The following is a 16,419-nucleotide window of genomic DNA, read 5'->3' on the forward strand; positions in this document are numbered from 1 at the left end:
GAGAACAGCCAGTTGTCGTGGTGCACATTGGTACCAACGACATAGGCAAAAAAAGGGATGAGGTCCTACGAAACGAATTTAAGGAGCTAGGAGCTAAATTAAAAAGTAGGACCTCAAAAGTAGTAATCTCGGGATTGCTACCAGTGCCACGTGATAGTCAGAGTAGGAATCGCAGGATAGCGCAGATGAATACGTGGCTTGAGCAGTGGTGCAGCAGGGAGGGATTCAAATTCCTGGGGCATTGGGACCGGTTCTGGGGGAGGTGGGACCAGTACAAACCGGACGGTCTGCACCTGGGCAGGACTGGAACCAATGTCCTAGGGGGAGTGTTTGCTAGTGCTGTTGGGGAGGATTTAAACTAATATGGCAGGGGGATGGGAACCAATGCAGGGAGACAGAGGGAAACAAAAAGGAGCCAAAAGCAAAAGACAGAAAGGAGATGAGGAAAAGTGTAGGGCAGAGAAACCCAAGGCAAAGAACAAAAAGGGCCACTGTACAGCAAAATTCTAAAAGGACAAAGGGTGTTAATAAAACAAGCCTGAAGGCTTTGTGTCTTAATGCAAGGAGTATCCGCAATAAGGTGGATGAATTAATTGTGCAAATAGATGTTAACAAATATGATGTGATTGGGATTACGGAGACGTGGCTCCAGGATGATCAGGGCTGGGAACTCAACATTCAGGGGTATTCAACATTCAGGAAGGATAGAATAAAAGGAAAAGGAGGTGGGGTAGCATTGCTGGTTAAAGAGGAGATTAATGCAATAGTTAGGAAAGACATTAGCTTGGATGATGTGGAATCTATATGGGTAGAGCTGCAGAACACCAAAGGGCAAAAAACGTTAGTAGGAGTTGTGTACAGACCTCCAAACAGTAATAGGGATGTTGGGGAGGGCATCAAACAGGAAATTAGGGGTGCATGCAATAAAGGTGTAGCAGTTATAATGGGTGACTTTAATATGCACATAGATTGGGCTAGCCAAACTGGAAGCAATACGGTGGAGGAGGATTTCCTGGAGTGCATAAGGGATGGTTTTCTAGACCAATATGTTGAGGAACCAACTAGGGGGGAGGCCATCTTAGACTGGGTGTTGTGTAATGAGAGAGGATTAATTAGCAATCTCATTGTGCGAGGCCCCTTGGGGAAGAGTGACCATAATATGGTGGAATTCTGCATTAGGATGGAGAATGAAACAGTAATTTCAGAGACCATGGTCCAGAACTTAAAGAAGGGTAACTTTGAAGGTATGAGGCGTGAATTGGCTAGGATAGATTGGCGAATGATACTTAGGGGGTTGACTGTGGATGGGCAATGGCAGACATTTAGAGACCGCATGGATGAAGTACAACAATTGTACATTCCTGTCTGGCGTAAAAATAAAAAGGTGAAGGTGGCTCAACCGTGGCTATCTAGGGAAATCAGGGATAGTATTAAACCCAAGGAAGTGGCATACAAATTGGCCAGAAATAGCAGCGAACCTGGGGACTGGGAGAAATTTAGAACTCAGCAGAGGAGGACAAAGGGTTTGATTAGGACAGGGAAAATGGAGTACGAGAAGAAGCTTGCAGGGAACATTAAGGCGGATTGCAAAAGTTTCTATAGGTATGTAAAGAGAAAAAGGTTGGTGAAGACAAACGTAGGTCCCCTGCAGTCAGAATCAGGGGAAGTCATAACGGGGAACAAAGAAATGGCGGATCAATTGAACAAGTACTTTGGTTCGGTATTCACTAAGGAGGATACAAACAACCTTCCGGATATAAAAGGGGTCAGAGGGTCTAGTAAGGAAGAGGAACTGAGGGAAATCTTTATTAGTCGGGAAATTGTGTTGGGGAAATTGATGGGATTGAAGGCAGATAAATCCCCAGGGCCTGATGGCCTGCATCCTAGAGTACTTAAGGAGGTGGCCTTGGAAATAGCGGATGCATTGACAGTCATTTTCCAACATTCCATTGACTCTGGATCAGTTCCTATGGAGTGGAGGGTAGCCAATGTAACCCCACTTTTTAAAAAAGGAGGGAGAGAGAAAACAGGGAATTATAGACCGGTCAGCCTGACCTCAGTAGTGGGTAAAATGATGGAATCAATTATTAAGGATGTCATAGCAGTGCATCTGGAAAATGGTGACATGATAGGTCCAAGTCAGCATGGATTTGTGAAAGGGAAATCATGCTTGACAAATCTTCTAGAATTTTTTGAGGATGTTTCCAGTAAAGTGGACAAAGGAGAACCAGTTGATGTGGTATATTTGGACTTTCAGAAGGCTTTCGACAAGGTCCCACACAAGAGATTAATGTGCAAAGTTAAAGCACATGGGATTGGGGGTAGTGTGCTGACGTGGATTGAGAACTGGTTGTCAGACAGGAAGCAACGAGTAGGAGTAAACGGGTACTTTTCAGAATGGCAGGCAGTGACTAGTGGAGTGCCGCAAGGTTCTGTGCTGGGGCCCCAGCTGTTTACATTGTACATTAATGATTTAGACGAGGGGATTAAATGCAGTATCTCCAAATTTGCGGATGATACTAAGTTGGGTGGCAGTGTGAGCTGCGAGGAGGATGCTATTAGGCTGCAGAGTGACTTGGATAGGTTAGGTGAGTGGGCAAATGCATGGCAGATGAAGTATAATGTGGATAAATGTGAGGTTATCCACTTTGGTGGTAAAAACAGAGAGACAGACTATTATCTGAATGGTGACAGATTAGGAAAAGGGAAGGTGCAACGAGACCTGGGTGTCATGGTACATCAGTCATTGAAGGTTGGCATGCAGGTACAGCAGGCGGTTAAGAAAGCAAATGGCATGTTGGCCTTCATAGCGAGGGGATTTGAATACAGGGGCAGGGAGGTGTTGCTACAGTTGTACAGGGCCTTGGTGAGGCCACACCTGGAGTATTGTGTACAGTTTTGGTCTCCTAACTTGAGGAAGGACATTCTTGCTATTGAGGGAGTGCAGCGAAGGTTCACCAGACTGATTCCCGGGATGGCGGGACTGACCTATCAAGAAAGATTGGATCAATTGGGCTTGTATTCACTGGAGTTCAGAAGAATGAGAGGGGACCTCATAGAAACGTTTAAAATTCTGACGGGTTTAGACAGGTTAGATGCAGAAAGAATGTTCCCAATGTTGGGGAAGTCCAGAACCAGGGGTCACAGTCTGAGGATAAGGGGTAAGCCATTTAGGACCGAGATGAGGAGAAACTTCTTCACCCAGAGAGTGGTGAACCTGTGGAATTCTCTACCACAGAAAGTAGTTGAGGCCAATTCACTAAATATATTCAAAAGGGAGTTAGATGAAGTCCTTACTACTCGGGGGATCAAGGGTTATGGCGAGAAAGCAGGAAGGGGGTACTGAAGTTTCATGTTCAGCCATGAACTCATTGAATGGCGGTGCAGGCTAGAAGGGCTGAATGGCCTGCTCCTGCACCTATTTTCTATGTTTCTATGTTTCTAGGGCGCTCGCGCCCAGCTCCTAGAAAAGGAAAGAAAGACGACCTCTCAACTGAAAGAATGAAAGTACATCCTAAGACTGAGAAAAGAACCCGTAAGGTAGCAAAGCAACGAGAGAAGGTAGGAGATCCTATTGAGCCGTCCGGCTCGCCGGCGGACACTGTAATTAAAGAAACAGGAGACGACAGATACGCGGTAACGTTTAGTAGCGATTTGTACGGTTGGTCTGATGGGGATTGGCCATATGGAGGAAGTTTTAAATTGTCCTTAATTGAGGAATGGAGACAGACCACCAAAGATGGGGCGGGGGACCCCACTTGGGATAAAGATTATATGGAGAATTGTTTTAAAAAATGGACAGAGGTGGCAAAGAGGCACCAGCCCCCTAAAAATAAAAAGAAAGAGGAGGAGGGTAAGGAGAAGCCCCCTCCCTCTTACAGCCCCCCGAGTGCCCCGGTTATGACCGCTTCCCCTGTCGGCTTATATCCCCGTCTTCCAACCACCAAGCCAGATGATTGGCAGGAGATTATAGAAATAGTGGCCGCTCAGCTGGATCAGGCCTCTAGGCGACGAGTCCATCCACAAAACCCACTGGAAGAAGAAAATGGAGACGGGGGGGCGGGGGGAGGAGTCGAGGATGATGGCACAATCCCTGGCCCAGGAATGAATACCAGGGCAACTGTAAAACAGGCTGATTCCACCACTACCCCCACGGTGCAAGCCCCCCGTGTAATGATCGGAACAACGGCTGTCTAAAGCCCTGGACACCGGGGGAAGCTCGGGATATGATATCAGCCGCCCCTAATCCTGTTAGGAAGCCAGTAGCCTTTCACAACTGGCTTGAGCAAACCTGTTCCATTTATAACCCCCTCCCCGGAGATGTGAAATTATTACTGCAGGCAGCATATGGGTCCTCTTGGCAGGGTGTAAAAGATATGTTCCCTATACCCGCCGGCGAAAATGGAGATTGGCGGGAAGATAATGAGGAAGAAGGAAATGAGTCCCGGGAACATTGGTTGCAGCACAGGGGCAAGGATGCCATACTAAAGGGAGCTAAAAAGCATGGAGATATAGGGGAAGTCACGCGCTGTCTGCAGAAAGCAGAAGAATCAATAATAGATTTTGCAGGCAAATGGAAAAATAGTTGGAACGAGCATGCAGGAATACCAATGGATCAAAATGAACCTTTGGCAGTGCAAACCTTGTTAAATTGTATGTTGTCGCAACACGCGAGAACCTATAAAATTAAGGTTTTGGACTGGCAAGGAAAAAGTTGGAAGGAAACAATTACAGTCTTGGCCAACATGGATAGGGAGGGACTATTCACCTAAAAGGAAAATAAGGCTAAAACAGCAGGTCAGTACTATCAGCAAAAGGGAAGAGGACAAGCACAGAATAATAGAGGAGGGTTTAGGGGACGAGGACGAGGAAGAGGGAGAGAACAGTGGCCCCAACGAGACCGCTCCCAAGATGAGTGTAGAAATTGCGGAAGGAAAGGGCATTGGGCTCGCGATTGCAGATGCCCCCCGAAACAGGGTGGAGGGTTACAAGGGGATTTCCCCGAACCTCCACCTTCATTGGTCCCTCAGTTTTCGTTCTCTAACCCCAACCCGCACCAATCAGCATAGGGATGCCCCGGAGGCTTAGTGGTACAGGCGGCAGCCCTCCGCTTATCAGCAGACATAGAAGAAAACCCTTTGGCAGTAGTAAAAGTAGGAGACACTTATGTGAAATTCCTGGTGGATACCGGTGCTACTATGTCTTCTGTACCATCCTCTGTGGGATTACCTGTAAGCAACACCACCGTCTTAAGTATGGGTGTGGCCGGTATCCCCATGAAATAATTTTTATCTGAACCTACCAAATTGATAATTGAAGGACAACCAGTTAATGATGAGACTTTGATAGTCTCTAAAACAACACCTCTCCCTTTATTGGGAAGACAGACTTTGTGCAAACTAGGAGCCACAATTTATTGCACAAAGGAAGGAATGCTCATGGAGCTCCCTCCAAATAAAATTCATCAGTTCTTTAATGGGATTAAAGAAGAGAAAAGGGAGGATAACAAAGAAAAGGCTGCCCTCTATTGTTGGCAATTGAATGGCAACTTCTACTCCCCTTTGATACATGAAGTTATACAAAATTTAAAAGCTAAAATCGACCCTAATACTGAAGAATTGATGTATATAATTTTGACAAGCTTTGAGGCAGTTCAGCTTCATTGTACAGCCTGGTACACTCGACAAAAAGCTGAAACTTACCAGTGTCTGGTACAATCCTTTTTAAAAAAAGAAGAAATAGTCGAAGCTACGCCCCGCATTTATTTTGGACCAGAAGGATTGGGGGTAGCCATTGATTTGACACCCTTACAGCAGCAGCGGTATAGAGAAGAGAACTCGACACCCCATCTGACATTGGCTGCAAAACCGCCAGCGAAACCGAAAGATATGGGTCCGATGATTGTAGGAATAGAAAAAGAAAAACAGCAACAAAGCTATCAACCTTGGGCAGTAATAAAACTGCAAAATGTTCAGATAGACTTTATCACCCACAACAGGGGGATTCTCCAGTGGAAAGGTAAAAAACATGCCTCCACTTTTGAAAAAGAGCAACCCCCGGAACAACCAAGCCCTAAGCTGCCAATGGCATTGAATCAAGTATCTTCTGAACTTTGGGCAAAGCATAAGAATCATGTTGGGCAAGTACATTCTGCAGTACCCCATCGGGTACAATTGATAAAGAATGCCGTGTTGCCAAGCATTAGGCAGTACAGGCTGCCTCCAGAGGCAGAAAATGGGATAGAGCCAGTCATTTCTGCATTGTTGGAACAAGGAGTTTTAGAAAAGACACAGAGCCCGTGTAACACTCCGATACTGCCCATACCCAAAGGTTAATAGGCCGAATGAATGGAGCTTTGTGCAAGATCTGAGAGCTATTAATAAGATAGTAGTCCCTATCACCCCTGTGGTACCGGACACCAACATTATACTATCTGCTATACCACCAACAGCAACTGTCTTTACTGTGATAGACCTGTGTTCAGCTTTTTTCTCCATCCCGTTAAATCAAGAAAGTCAGTATCTGTTTGCTTTCACCCACAAGAAGCAGTGGTACACATGGATCAGATTGCCCCAAGGATATACCGAAAGCCCCGCAGTATATGCAGCAGCAGTAAAAAGAGACCTTGAAGACTGTTCATTATCAGATCAGTCTGTGCTGTTGCAGTATGCGGACGATTTGCTTGTGGCTTCTAGCCACGGATACAGGTGCATGCAAGACTCCCTGAAACTGTTACAGCACCTATGTGAAAGAGGGCACAGAGTGTCGTTACCAAAGTTACAATTTTGTCAGACTCAAGTCCAGTACCTGGGTTTTCACATATCTCAAGGACAGAGGCAGATAGGACCAGAAAGAATTCAGACAATTCAAAGTGCCACCATACCAAAGACAAAGAAGGATATCTTGTCATTTTTGGGGATGGTTGGGTACTGTAGACAATGGATCCCCGATTATCGAGAATGGGATGCGGTCCTAAGATCAGCTGCCCTAAATGATGCCCCACCCAAGGTGGAGTGGACCCCAGAGAGAGAGGAGGCATTTAAACAGTTAAAGAAAGCCATTACTAATGCTCCGGCGTTGGGACTTCCGAATTATGGTAAACCTTTTCAGATGTATGTGAATGAGAAAGAAGGATTTGCAACCGCAGTACTAACCCAAGAACATGGTGGGGGAAATAGACCAGTTGCTTATTATTCGGTTTTGCTGCCTCCAGTAGTAAAGGGAATGCTAGCATGTCTACGTGCTGTAGCTGCTACTGCAGTCATGGTGGAGAAGTCGGTACCTATTGTTTTGGATTATCCATGTGCTGTCATTACAGCCCAAGCTATGTTATTACTTTTGAATTCAGCTGCCACCAACACTTTACAGCGTCTAGAAGAACAGGTTATGAAGTATTACTGCTGTCACACCCTAACTATACCTTTCGACGTGCACCGGTAGTGAACCCAGCCACCTTTCTTCCTACTAAAGAAGTAGAGGATCCAGACCAGCATGATTGTCTGTTAACGGTGGAAATAGCCACCTTACCAAGACCAGATTTGCTCACAGAGCCCATGGACAATCCTGATCTTATTCTCTATATGGATGGATCATCGTACAGGCCGTCGGATGATTTGTTTTTGGCAGGCTATGCTATTGTAAATCCCCACAAAACTGTTGAAGCATTTGCCCTGCCTCCCGGAACCTCGGCTCAGGCTGCTGAATTGTTTGCCCTCACTAGAACTTGTATAATAGCTAAAGATCAAACTGCTAATATCTATACTGATTCCAGATATGCATTCGATGTAGTCCATGATTTTGGACAACTGTGGAAAAACAGAGGCTTTATCACCTCTGGTGGAAAGCATATTAAGCACTCTCAACTGGTGCTTAATCTATTAGAGATGCCATTCAGTTGCCAAGTAAGGTAGCCGTTATCAAATGTGCAGCTCACACAACCGGTGAGGATGAAGTATCAGTAGGAAATAGGAGGGCTGACAAAGCAGCCAAACAGGCCGCTTCGGCACAGGCAGACTCCCCTCCACAGGTACTTGACATCCAACAACTTAAAACAGCCCAACAAGTTACTATGCAAGAAAGAAGAACTTGGGAAAACCAGGGTTGTTTTCTCAAAAACGACATCTGGTGTCACCCTGATGGGCGAACTGTTTGCCCTAGATCTCTATTTTTGCCCCTGTCTCGCCTAGCACACGGTCAGGCTCACATGGGCAAAGGAGGGATGATACATGCTATTAATGCACAGTGGTATGCACCAGGAATAACAGTAGTAATTGAGAAAGTTGCTAAAACATGCCAAATTTGTCAACAAAATAACAGAGGTAAAACACCTGCTGAATATGATCATCTACCCCAGCCAAGTATGCCCTTTGAAAATTTGCAAATTGATTTTGTCCACATGCCTCCAGTATCAGGTCTTAAGTACCTATTAGTCATAATAGACATGTTCACAAGGTGGGTAGAAGCGTACGCCACTAGGAGAGACGATGCCCGAATAGTAGTAAAAATTCTATTTAAAGAAATAGTACCAAGATATGGAATACCTATGGGAATCAACAGTGACAGGGGAACACACTTCACCGGAAAAATAGTGCAAAATCTTGCAGAAGCGTTAGGTTTCCAGTGGAAGTTACATATACCATATCAGCCACAGTCCTCGGGAATGGTAGAAAGAGTAAATGGGATAATAAAATCTACCCTTACCAAGGTATGTCAGGAGACTGGACTAAAGTGGCCAGATGCCTTACCATTGGTATTGTATACAATGAGAAACCAGAAAAACCGAAACACTGGTTTGACACCACATGAAGCCTTATTGGGAAGACCAATGCCTACTGGCGTAAAACCACCACTGGCAGCTGAAAAAATAGCATTAATTTGGAATGATGAAAAATCACTAAAGTATGCTCAGGCCATGTGTGAAATAGCAAGGAGTCTGCATGAACAAATAAAGCAGACACAGGTGCCCCCGTCGGAAGGAAATATGCATCCTTTCAGACCTGGAGACCAAGTGTTGAAAAAAACATTAAACAAAGAATCCTTTTCTCCTAGGTGGAAAGGACCATATCAGATAATTCTCACAACACGAACCGCGCTGAAGTTGGAAAAGCATCCAAATTGGGTGCATGCAACCCGTTGTAAATATTATTTTCCCGACGAAATACAGCCAAAAGAAAAGGCATTGAACCAGGACGTACTACGATTGCCTGACTAAGAAAAAGGCCATCTTCTCGCTGAAGAACTGTACCTGCTCTTGTATTAAATTAAATATTTGGACTTGAAAGTACTGCCCAAAAGTTCAGGAACGGATGTCAGAGCTCATTTGTGTCTTTATTATTTGGGTCACTGTTACTATCGTGTGGACGTGTTGATATTGTAACGACTTAATTCAAGAGTAGTATAGAAACAAACAAGAAAGGGAAGATGGGAAGGGACTCTTGGAAAAATTATAAATGGACGTTAGGTATACTGATCATTTTAGCGACAGGGAACTCCCGGCAGGAGGAAGAAGTCCTAAAATAAGGAAGAGTATGGAAGGGAAATATGGTATGGGAAAGAAGTAATAGTGCAAGGCAGCAAGGCAATTTTATATGCCCAGTAGGCCAAAGTTGTAAAGTAGGGAATTTTACGGCACGATGTGAGGCATGTGGAATGAAGGAAGAAAGAGGGGAATTCCAGTTTATATTGGGGAAAGGGTATCAGTTGTTCATAGAATACCAGGCCGATGTGTGGATGAAGTGTACCCGGAGCACAGGGAAAAACAAGAGATGGGGGTACATAGGAGGGCCGGACGAGAGAAAAGACTTCCTCCGTTATTCATATACAAGCATGGTAGAAGGGCAGCGGATGTTGTGCATGAATAACACCCCGGTGAATGGAGGAGACCCATTCGTGGTAAAATGGTCAGTAAAAGAATCCGGCCACCCAGAAGACCGGGACCCGGGACATCTAAAAAGGATACTGACCACTTGCATCCCAGTGGTAAGATCCCCAGGTGTATTAAATCTAACAATACAAATTAAATATCCCCCAAAGAAAGAAGATGGTTAAGATGGTTGCCACACAACCAGTGTTAAGGTATCTTTTGAAAAAGAAAGACCCCATAGAAAGAAACGGGATGTATTAGAGACTGTGTTAGGTGGAGTGGGAGCAGGAATAGGAGCATTGAACTCCATGGATATCGAGACCCTACAAAATAAAATCCAGGCCGTCGGAGGACTGGTAGGGGAAGATATAAAAATCAGAAATGCCTGGGATGAAGGATTACAGCAATTACAAATATCAGGTTACGTCATAAATGAAATGACCTGGCAACAGAATGAAAGGATAGAGAAGGAAATAGAGAACCTAATGAAGGAACAACAGGGAGTAAACAAGTACACCCATTGCCTGTTTAAAGAAATGATCAGACAGCTATTAAGAGCCGAGTTAGAAAGGAAAATATTATCCTTCCATGCTAACACATGGGAAAGGTTGCTGGAAATTTAACAAAAGGGATAAGCTTCTTAATTTAACCATTAACCCTCAAAAGATATACCAGTTGTAATTCAAAAGGATGTAACGTTACTGTGGAGATAGTAAGTAAGACACGAAAATAAATTTGGTGTCAGTTCCAAGTAATGCCCCAGCTGTTTGGACAGAACTTCTGGTACCCAGAATTTAAAGGAGATTGGGTCGATGAGAAGAATATGACACATCACCAGAGGGGATGTGCTAGGTGGCCATTCGGAATGACATGTCCCTATCAGACCGCCATATACGAACCATGCTCACTGCAGCACTCCATTGGAGTATGTAAATGGGAATTAAAGCCAACAAATGACACTGATATTACGGAAATAGGACAGAATGAGGTCTGTGTGACAGGAAATAAACCTGTCTATCTGGATGGAATTTTGTATAAACCCCCCATTAATAAATGCGTGAGAAGCGTCTACACCCTGTATGACCCTGAAGTAAAAAGAACTTATACCTTTGGGCAATGGCAAAATGTAGAAAAATATCTGTCTATGCACAAGATTGAACCCTTACCCCCCGTAATTAATCTGACCAGACTGCACAATTTGATACGGAATGACAAGAAAATTGAGGAAGCTCTGTCAAAGCAAGGCAGAGACATCCACCAATTTAGAGTCGAAATGAGTTACAAGAAGGGGCAACTAGTGAGAATCGCAGACGAAGTCACCTCTTTAACAGTACACCACTGGTGGGATGTGTTTACCGGATGGTCCCCAAAAGCTACAGCAGTACTGAAGCTTGCTATACACCCCATAGTAATCGTAGGTGTGGTTATGCTTGTATTATTAATAATCCTTTGCGGAATGTGGATAAAATAAAAAAATTTAATTAGTCAAGTAATAGGCCTGATCTCCGAAATAGAAAGGAAAAGTGTGTGCATGAAAGGAAGGTTAAGAAGTCGCTTAGAGGAAAAGGTTGATGAAGACGAATATCTCAAAATGCGACCCTACCCTGAAGGGTATGAACCCCCTTTTGCGCAAGAAGAGAATATAGGAAATTGTGTTGATCTGAAAATAAAAAAAATCAACAAGGAGGGAATTGTGGAAGAAAGAATCTATGAATCTATGGCTTATGGTAAAGGGAAGGGTTAAATTCTGTTTTTGCTATATTTGAAGAAATAATAGGATTAGAACAACACCCACACGTTTTAGCCTTGAAACTTAGAAATGTAATTAAATGACTATCCGGTATTAAAAGGGAGTCTCCTGATATTCTGCTTATCAGACTGTGAACAGGGAGAAACTATGCAAGAACAGATAGAGTGTGTGCCTCCCGAGACGACCTTTGTACTCACGGAACTAATGAATAAGATTCCTTTTCTATTTCTGTATTCTATTTCTGTATAAAGATGGGGACAATTTGCTTGTACAGGAGAGTTTTCTGCCTTGGTACGGTCCAAGCAGGCTCTCCGAGATATCTCGCTTTTTAAAATAAAATTCTCTCGAAGCACGATTCTGAAAGCCTCCGCCTGAGTTAATTTAACTTAGAAATTTCCTCGACACTGAGGCTCACCCAGACTATTAGCAACCTTGGTGTCATATTTGACCCTGAAACGAACTTTCGACTACATATCCGCAGCATAACTAAGACCGCCTATTTCCACCTCCGTAACATCACCCGTCTCCGCCCTTGCCTCAACTCATCTGCTGCTGAAGCTTTCATCCATGCCTTTGCTACCTCTAGACTTGACTATTCCAACACACTCCTGGCTAGCCTCCCACATTCTACCCTACATAAACTAAATAGAGGTGATCCAAAACTCAGCTGCCCATGTCCTAACTCGCACCCATCACCCCTGTGCTCGCTGACCTACATTCTACATTGGCTTCTGGTTAAGCAATGCCTCGATTTCAAAATTCTTATCCTTATTTTCAAATCCCTCCATGGCATCACCCTTCCCTATCTCTAATCTTCTCCAGCCCCACAAACCACCCCCGCCCGACCCGCTCGAGATGTCCGCACTCCTCTAATTCTGCCCTCTTGAGCATCCCTGATTATAATCGCCCAACCATTGGTGGCTGTGCCTTCTGTTGCCAAGCTCTGGACCTCCCTGATAAACCTATCCGCGTCTTTCCTCCTTCAAGACGCTCCTTAAAAAAATACCGCTTTGACCAAGCTTTTGATCACCTGCGCCAATTTCTACTTCTGTGGCTCAGTGTCAAATTTTTATCTCATAATACTCCTGCGAAGCAGCTTGGGATGTTTCACTACATTAAAGGCGCTATATAAATACAAGTTGTTGTTCTAATGTATATCCTGAGGATATTTCAACGTCCAAGGTGCTACATAAATGCAAATATCTCCTGGTTCCTTTGCTAAATACCTTAACCAACATTCCTTCCAGAACCACAGACCAATAAAAGCTAGTTTAACTCGTCATTCATCTCATTTGCTGTTTATGACAAATACTATACTGAGGCTTTGGTACATCCGCACTTGAGTACTGTGACCAGTTTTGACCCATCATCATCATCATAGGCAATCCCTTGAAATTGAGGAAGACTTGCTTCCACTCTAAAAGTGAGTTCTTAGGTGACTGTACAGTCGAGCTACAGTACGTGGACGACGCCTGCGTCTGCGCACATACAGAGGCTGAACTCCAGGACATAACTGATGTATTTACTGAGGCGTACGAAAGCATAGGCCTCACACTAAACATCCGTACGACAAAGGTCCTCCACCAGCTTGTCTTCACCGCACAGCACTGCCCTCCAGTCATCAAGATCCACGGCGCAGCGCTGGACACTGTAGACCACTTCCCATATCTCAGGAGCCTCCTATCCACAAGAGCAGGCATCGACGATGAGATCCAACACCGCCTCCAGTGCGCCAGTGCAGCCTTCGGCCACCTGAGGAAAAGAGTGTTTGAAGACCAGGCCCTCAAAATTGTTACCAAGCTCATGGTCTACAGGGCTGTAGTAATACCCGCCCTCCTGTATGTCTCAGAGACACGGACCATGTACAGTAGACACCTCAAGTCGCTGGAGAAATATCACCAACGATGTCTCCACAAGATCCTACAAATCCCCTGGAGGGATAGGCGCACCAGAATCAGCATCCTCATTCAGGCTAACATCCCCAGCATTGAAGCACTGACCACACTCGATCAGCTCTGCTGGGCAGGCCACGTAGTCCGCATGCCAGACACGAGACTCCCAAAGCAACTCTGAGCTCCTTCACGGCAAACGAGCCAAAGGTGGGCAGCGGAAACGCTACAAGGACACCCTCAAAGCCTCCTTGATAAAGTGCGACATCCCCACTGACACCTGGGAGTCCCTGGCCCAAGACCACCTTAAGTGGAGGAAGTACATCCGAGAGGGTGCTGAGCACCTCGAGTCTCATCGCCGAGAGCATGCAGAAATCAAGCGCAGGCAGCGTACGGCAAACCAGTCCCACCCACCCCTCCCCTCAACGACTGTCCCACCTGTGACAGAATCTGTGGCTCTCGTATTGGACTGTTCAGCCACCAAAGAACTCACTCCAGGAGCGGAAGCAAGTCTTCCTTGATTCCGAGGGACTGCCTATGATGATGATGATGTACAGTCCAATATGGGAATTACAATCTCTGTCACAAGTAGGACAGACAGTCATTGAAGGAAAGGGTGGGTGGGGAGTCTGGTTTGCCGCATGCTCCTTCTGCTGCCTGTGCTTATTTTCTGCATACTCTTGGTGACAAGACTAGAGGTGCTCAGCACCCTCACGGATACTCTTCCTCCACTTAGGGCGGTCTTTGGCCAGGGATTTCCAGATGTTGGTGAGGATGTTGCACTTTAACAAGGAGACTTTGAGGGTATCCTTGAAATGTTTCCTCTGCCCACATGGGAATTGCCTGCCGTGTAGGAGTTCTGAGCAGAGTGCTTGCTTTGGGAGTCTTGTGTCGGGCATGCGGTCAACGTGGCCCACCCAACGGCGTTGGTTGAGTGTGGTCAGTGCTTCGATACTGGCCTAATCAAGGACGCTAACGTTGGTGCATTGATTCTCCCAGGAGATTTGCAGGATCTTGCATACATCATTGGTGGTATTTCTCCAGCGTGGAGATATCTACTGTATATGGTCCACGTCTCTGAGCCATACAGCAGGGCGGGTATCACCACAGCCTTTTAGACCATAAGCTTGGTGCCAGATTTGAGGGCATGATCTTCGAACACACTTTCTCAGGCGACCGAAGGTTGCGCTGGAGGCGGTGTTGGACCTCATCGTCAATATCTGCCCTTGCTCCCAAGGTATGGAAAGTGGTTCACGTTGTCTATAAAGCCGCACCGTGGATTTTGATGACCAGTTTTGACCCAGCACTTGGATGAAGGATATCTCGGCATTGGAGAGGATGCAGAAGGGGCAACAGGATGATTATAAAATCTTCGAGTTCTTCGTCATCAGTGAGTCGCCAATCACCTCTTTGCTCGCTGACCTTCATTGGCTTCCGGTCCAGCAATGTCTTGATTTTAAAATTCTCATCCTGGTTTTCAAATCCCTCTATGGCCTTGTCTCTTCCTATCTCTCTAACTTCCTCCAGCCCCACAGCCCACCTAGAATTCTCCCACCCCCCCGCCCCACAAATTTAGGCTCCTATACCTCTTAAAAGGAGAGAGAGCAAGAGGCGGAGAAGTTTAGGGAGGGAATTTCAGAGCTTAGGGCCTTGGCAGCGGAAGGCCTTAGAAAGACTTGCAGTTATACAGTACCATTCATGACCTCAGGATGTCCTAAAGTGCTTTACAGCCAATTAAATACTTTTGAAGTGCAGTCACTGTTGTAACGTCGAAAAGGCTGCAGCCAATTCACACACAGCAAGGTCCCATAAACAGCAATGTGATATTGGCCAGATCATGTTTTTTTTTAAATAAATAAAATGAGGTTAGTTGAGGGATAATGGAGCATTGTCTAACACCTTTAAATAAATGTAGTAGCTGGGGAACATCAACAGCAGGAAGAGTCCTGCACTGATCAACCAACTTTATGTAAAGGTGTGACTGACAAAACATTGAAAACGCTATGGGTCTGTCAGGAGGAGGGAGTTGAGGCAAAGTTCACAGTGACTTATGTGACAAGAATATTGGTAGAAAAAGGCTTTACATTAATTTTTGATCTTTGTCTAAGCTTCCTGTAGACTTTTGATCCTGAAATTAAGCTGTTGGAGAAGCAAAATTGAACCTCTTTTGCCTGAAAAGGGACGAGGCAAACAAGAGGAGCCTGGATACGAGGATATTAAGACAGGAAGATTGGCCTCTTGTCTTTGGGAGAGTCTCTGAGGGAAACAAATTCAATTTTATGGTGATGAAAGGAATTGACAAAATGAATCCAGGAGCATAATGGTGAATGGTTCAAACACCATAGCACACATGTCAAGAAGGTATGGTTAAAAGCAGTTGTAATCTGAAACACACTGCCTGAAAGGGTTGTGGAAGCAGATATCGTAACTTTCAAAAGGGAACTGGACATATACTTGAAGAGGAAAAATTTGCTGGGCTACGAGCAAAGAACGGGGAGTGTGGGACAAATTTGCAGGCATGATGGGACGAATGGCCTCCTTCTGTGCTGTATCATTCTATGATTCCAAGAGGAATGCCCAACAGAACTTGGTACTTTTAGAACGGAGGTTTAAGTTACCAATGCAATGGAAACCAGTGGTATAAATGGGTTCAAGGAACAACTAGAAGCATTTCTGAAGAGAAAAGGGATTGAAGGATATGGTGAGAAGGCAGGTAGTGGATTGAGTGAAGGTGACAAGCTGGTTGGGCCTAATAAAGTGCTGATTCTGAGCACTCTGCTGTGTGTACATGTACAGTTGCCACAGAGTACAGTAAATGTTCAGTTATGTCACAAGAACAGTGGCTCTCGGGTTCCCACATCCCAGCACCCCCCAAAGCCAAAAGGTAGAAGGTTAACAAAAAAGGCACATTTCAGCCC

The sequence above is a fragment of the Pristiophorus japonicus genome, chromosome 10, assembly GCF_044704955.1.
Source record: "Pristiophorus japonicus isolate sPriJap1 chromosome 10, sPriJap1.hap1, whole genome shotgun sequence".
In the NCBI taxonomy this organism is placed as follows: domain Eukaryota; kingdom Metazoa; phylum Chordata; class Chondrichthyes; family Pristiophoridae; genus Pristiophorus; species Pristiophorus japonicus.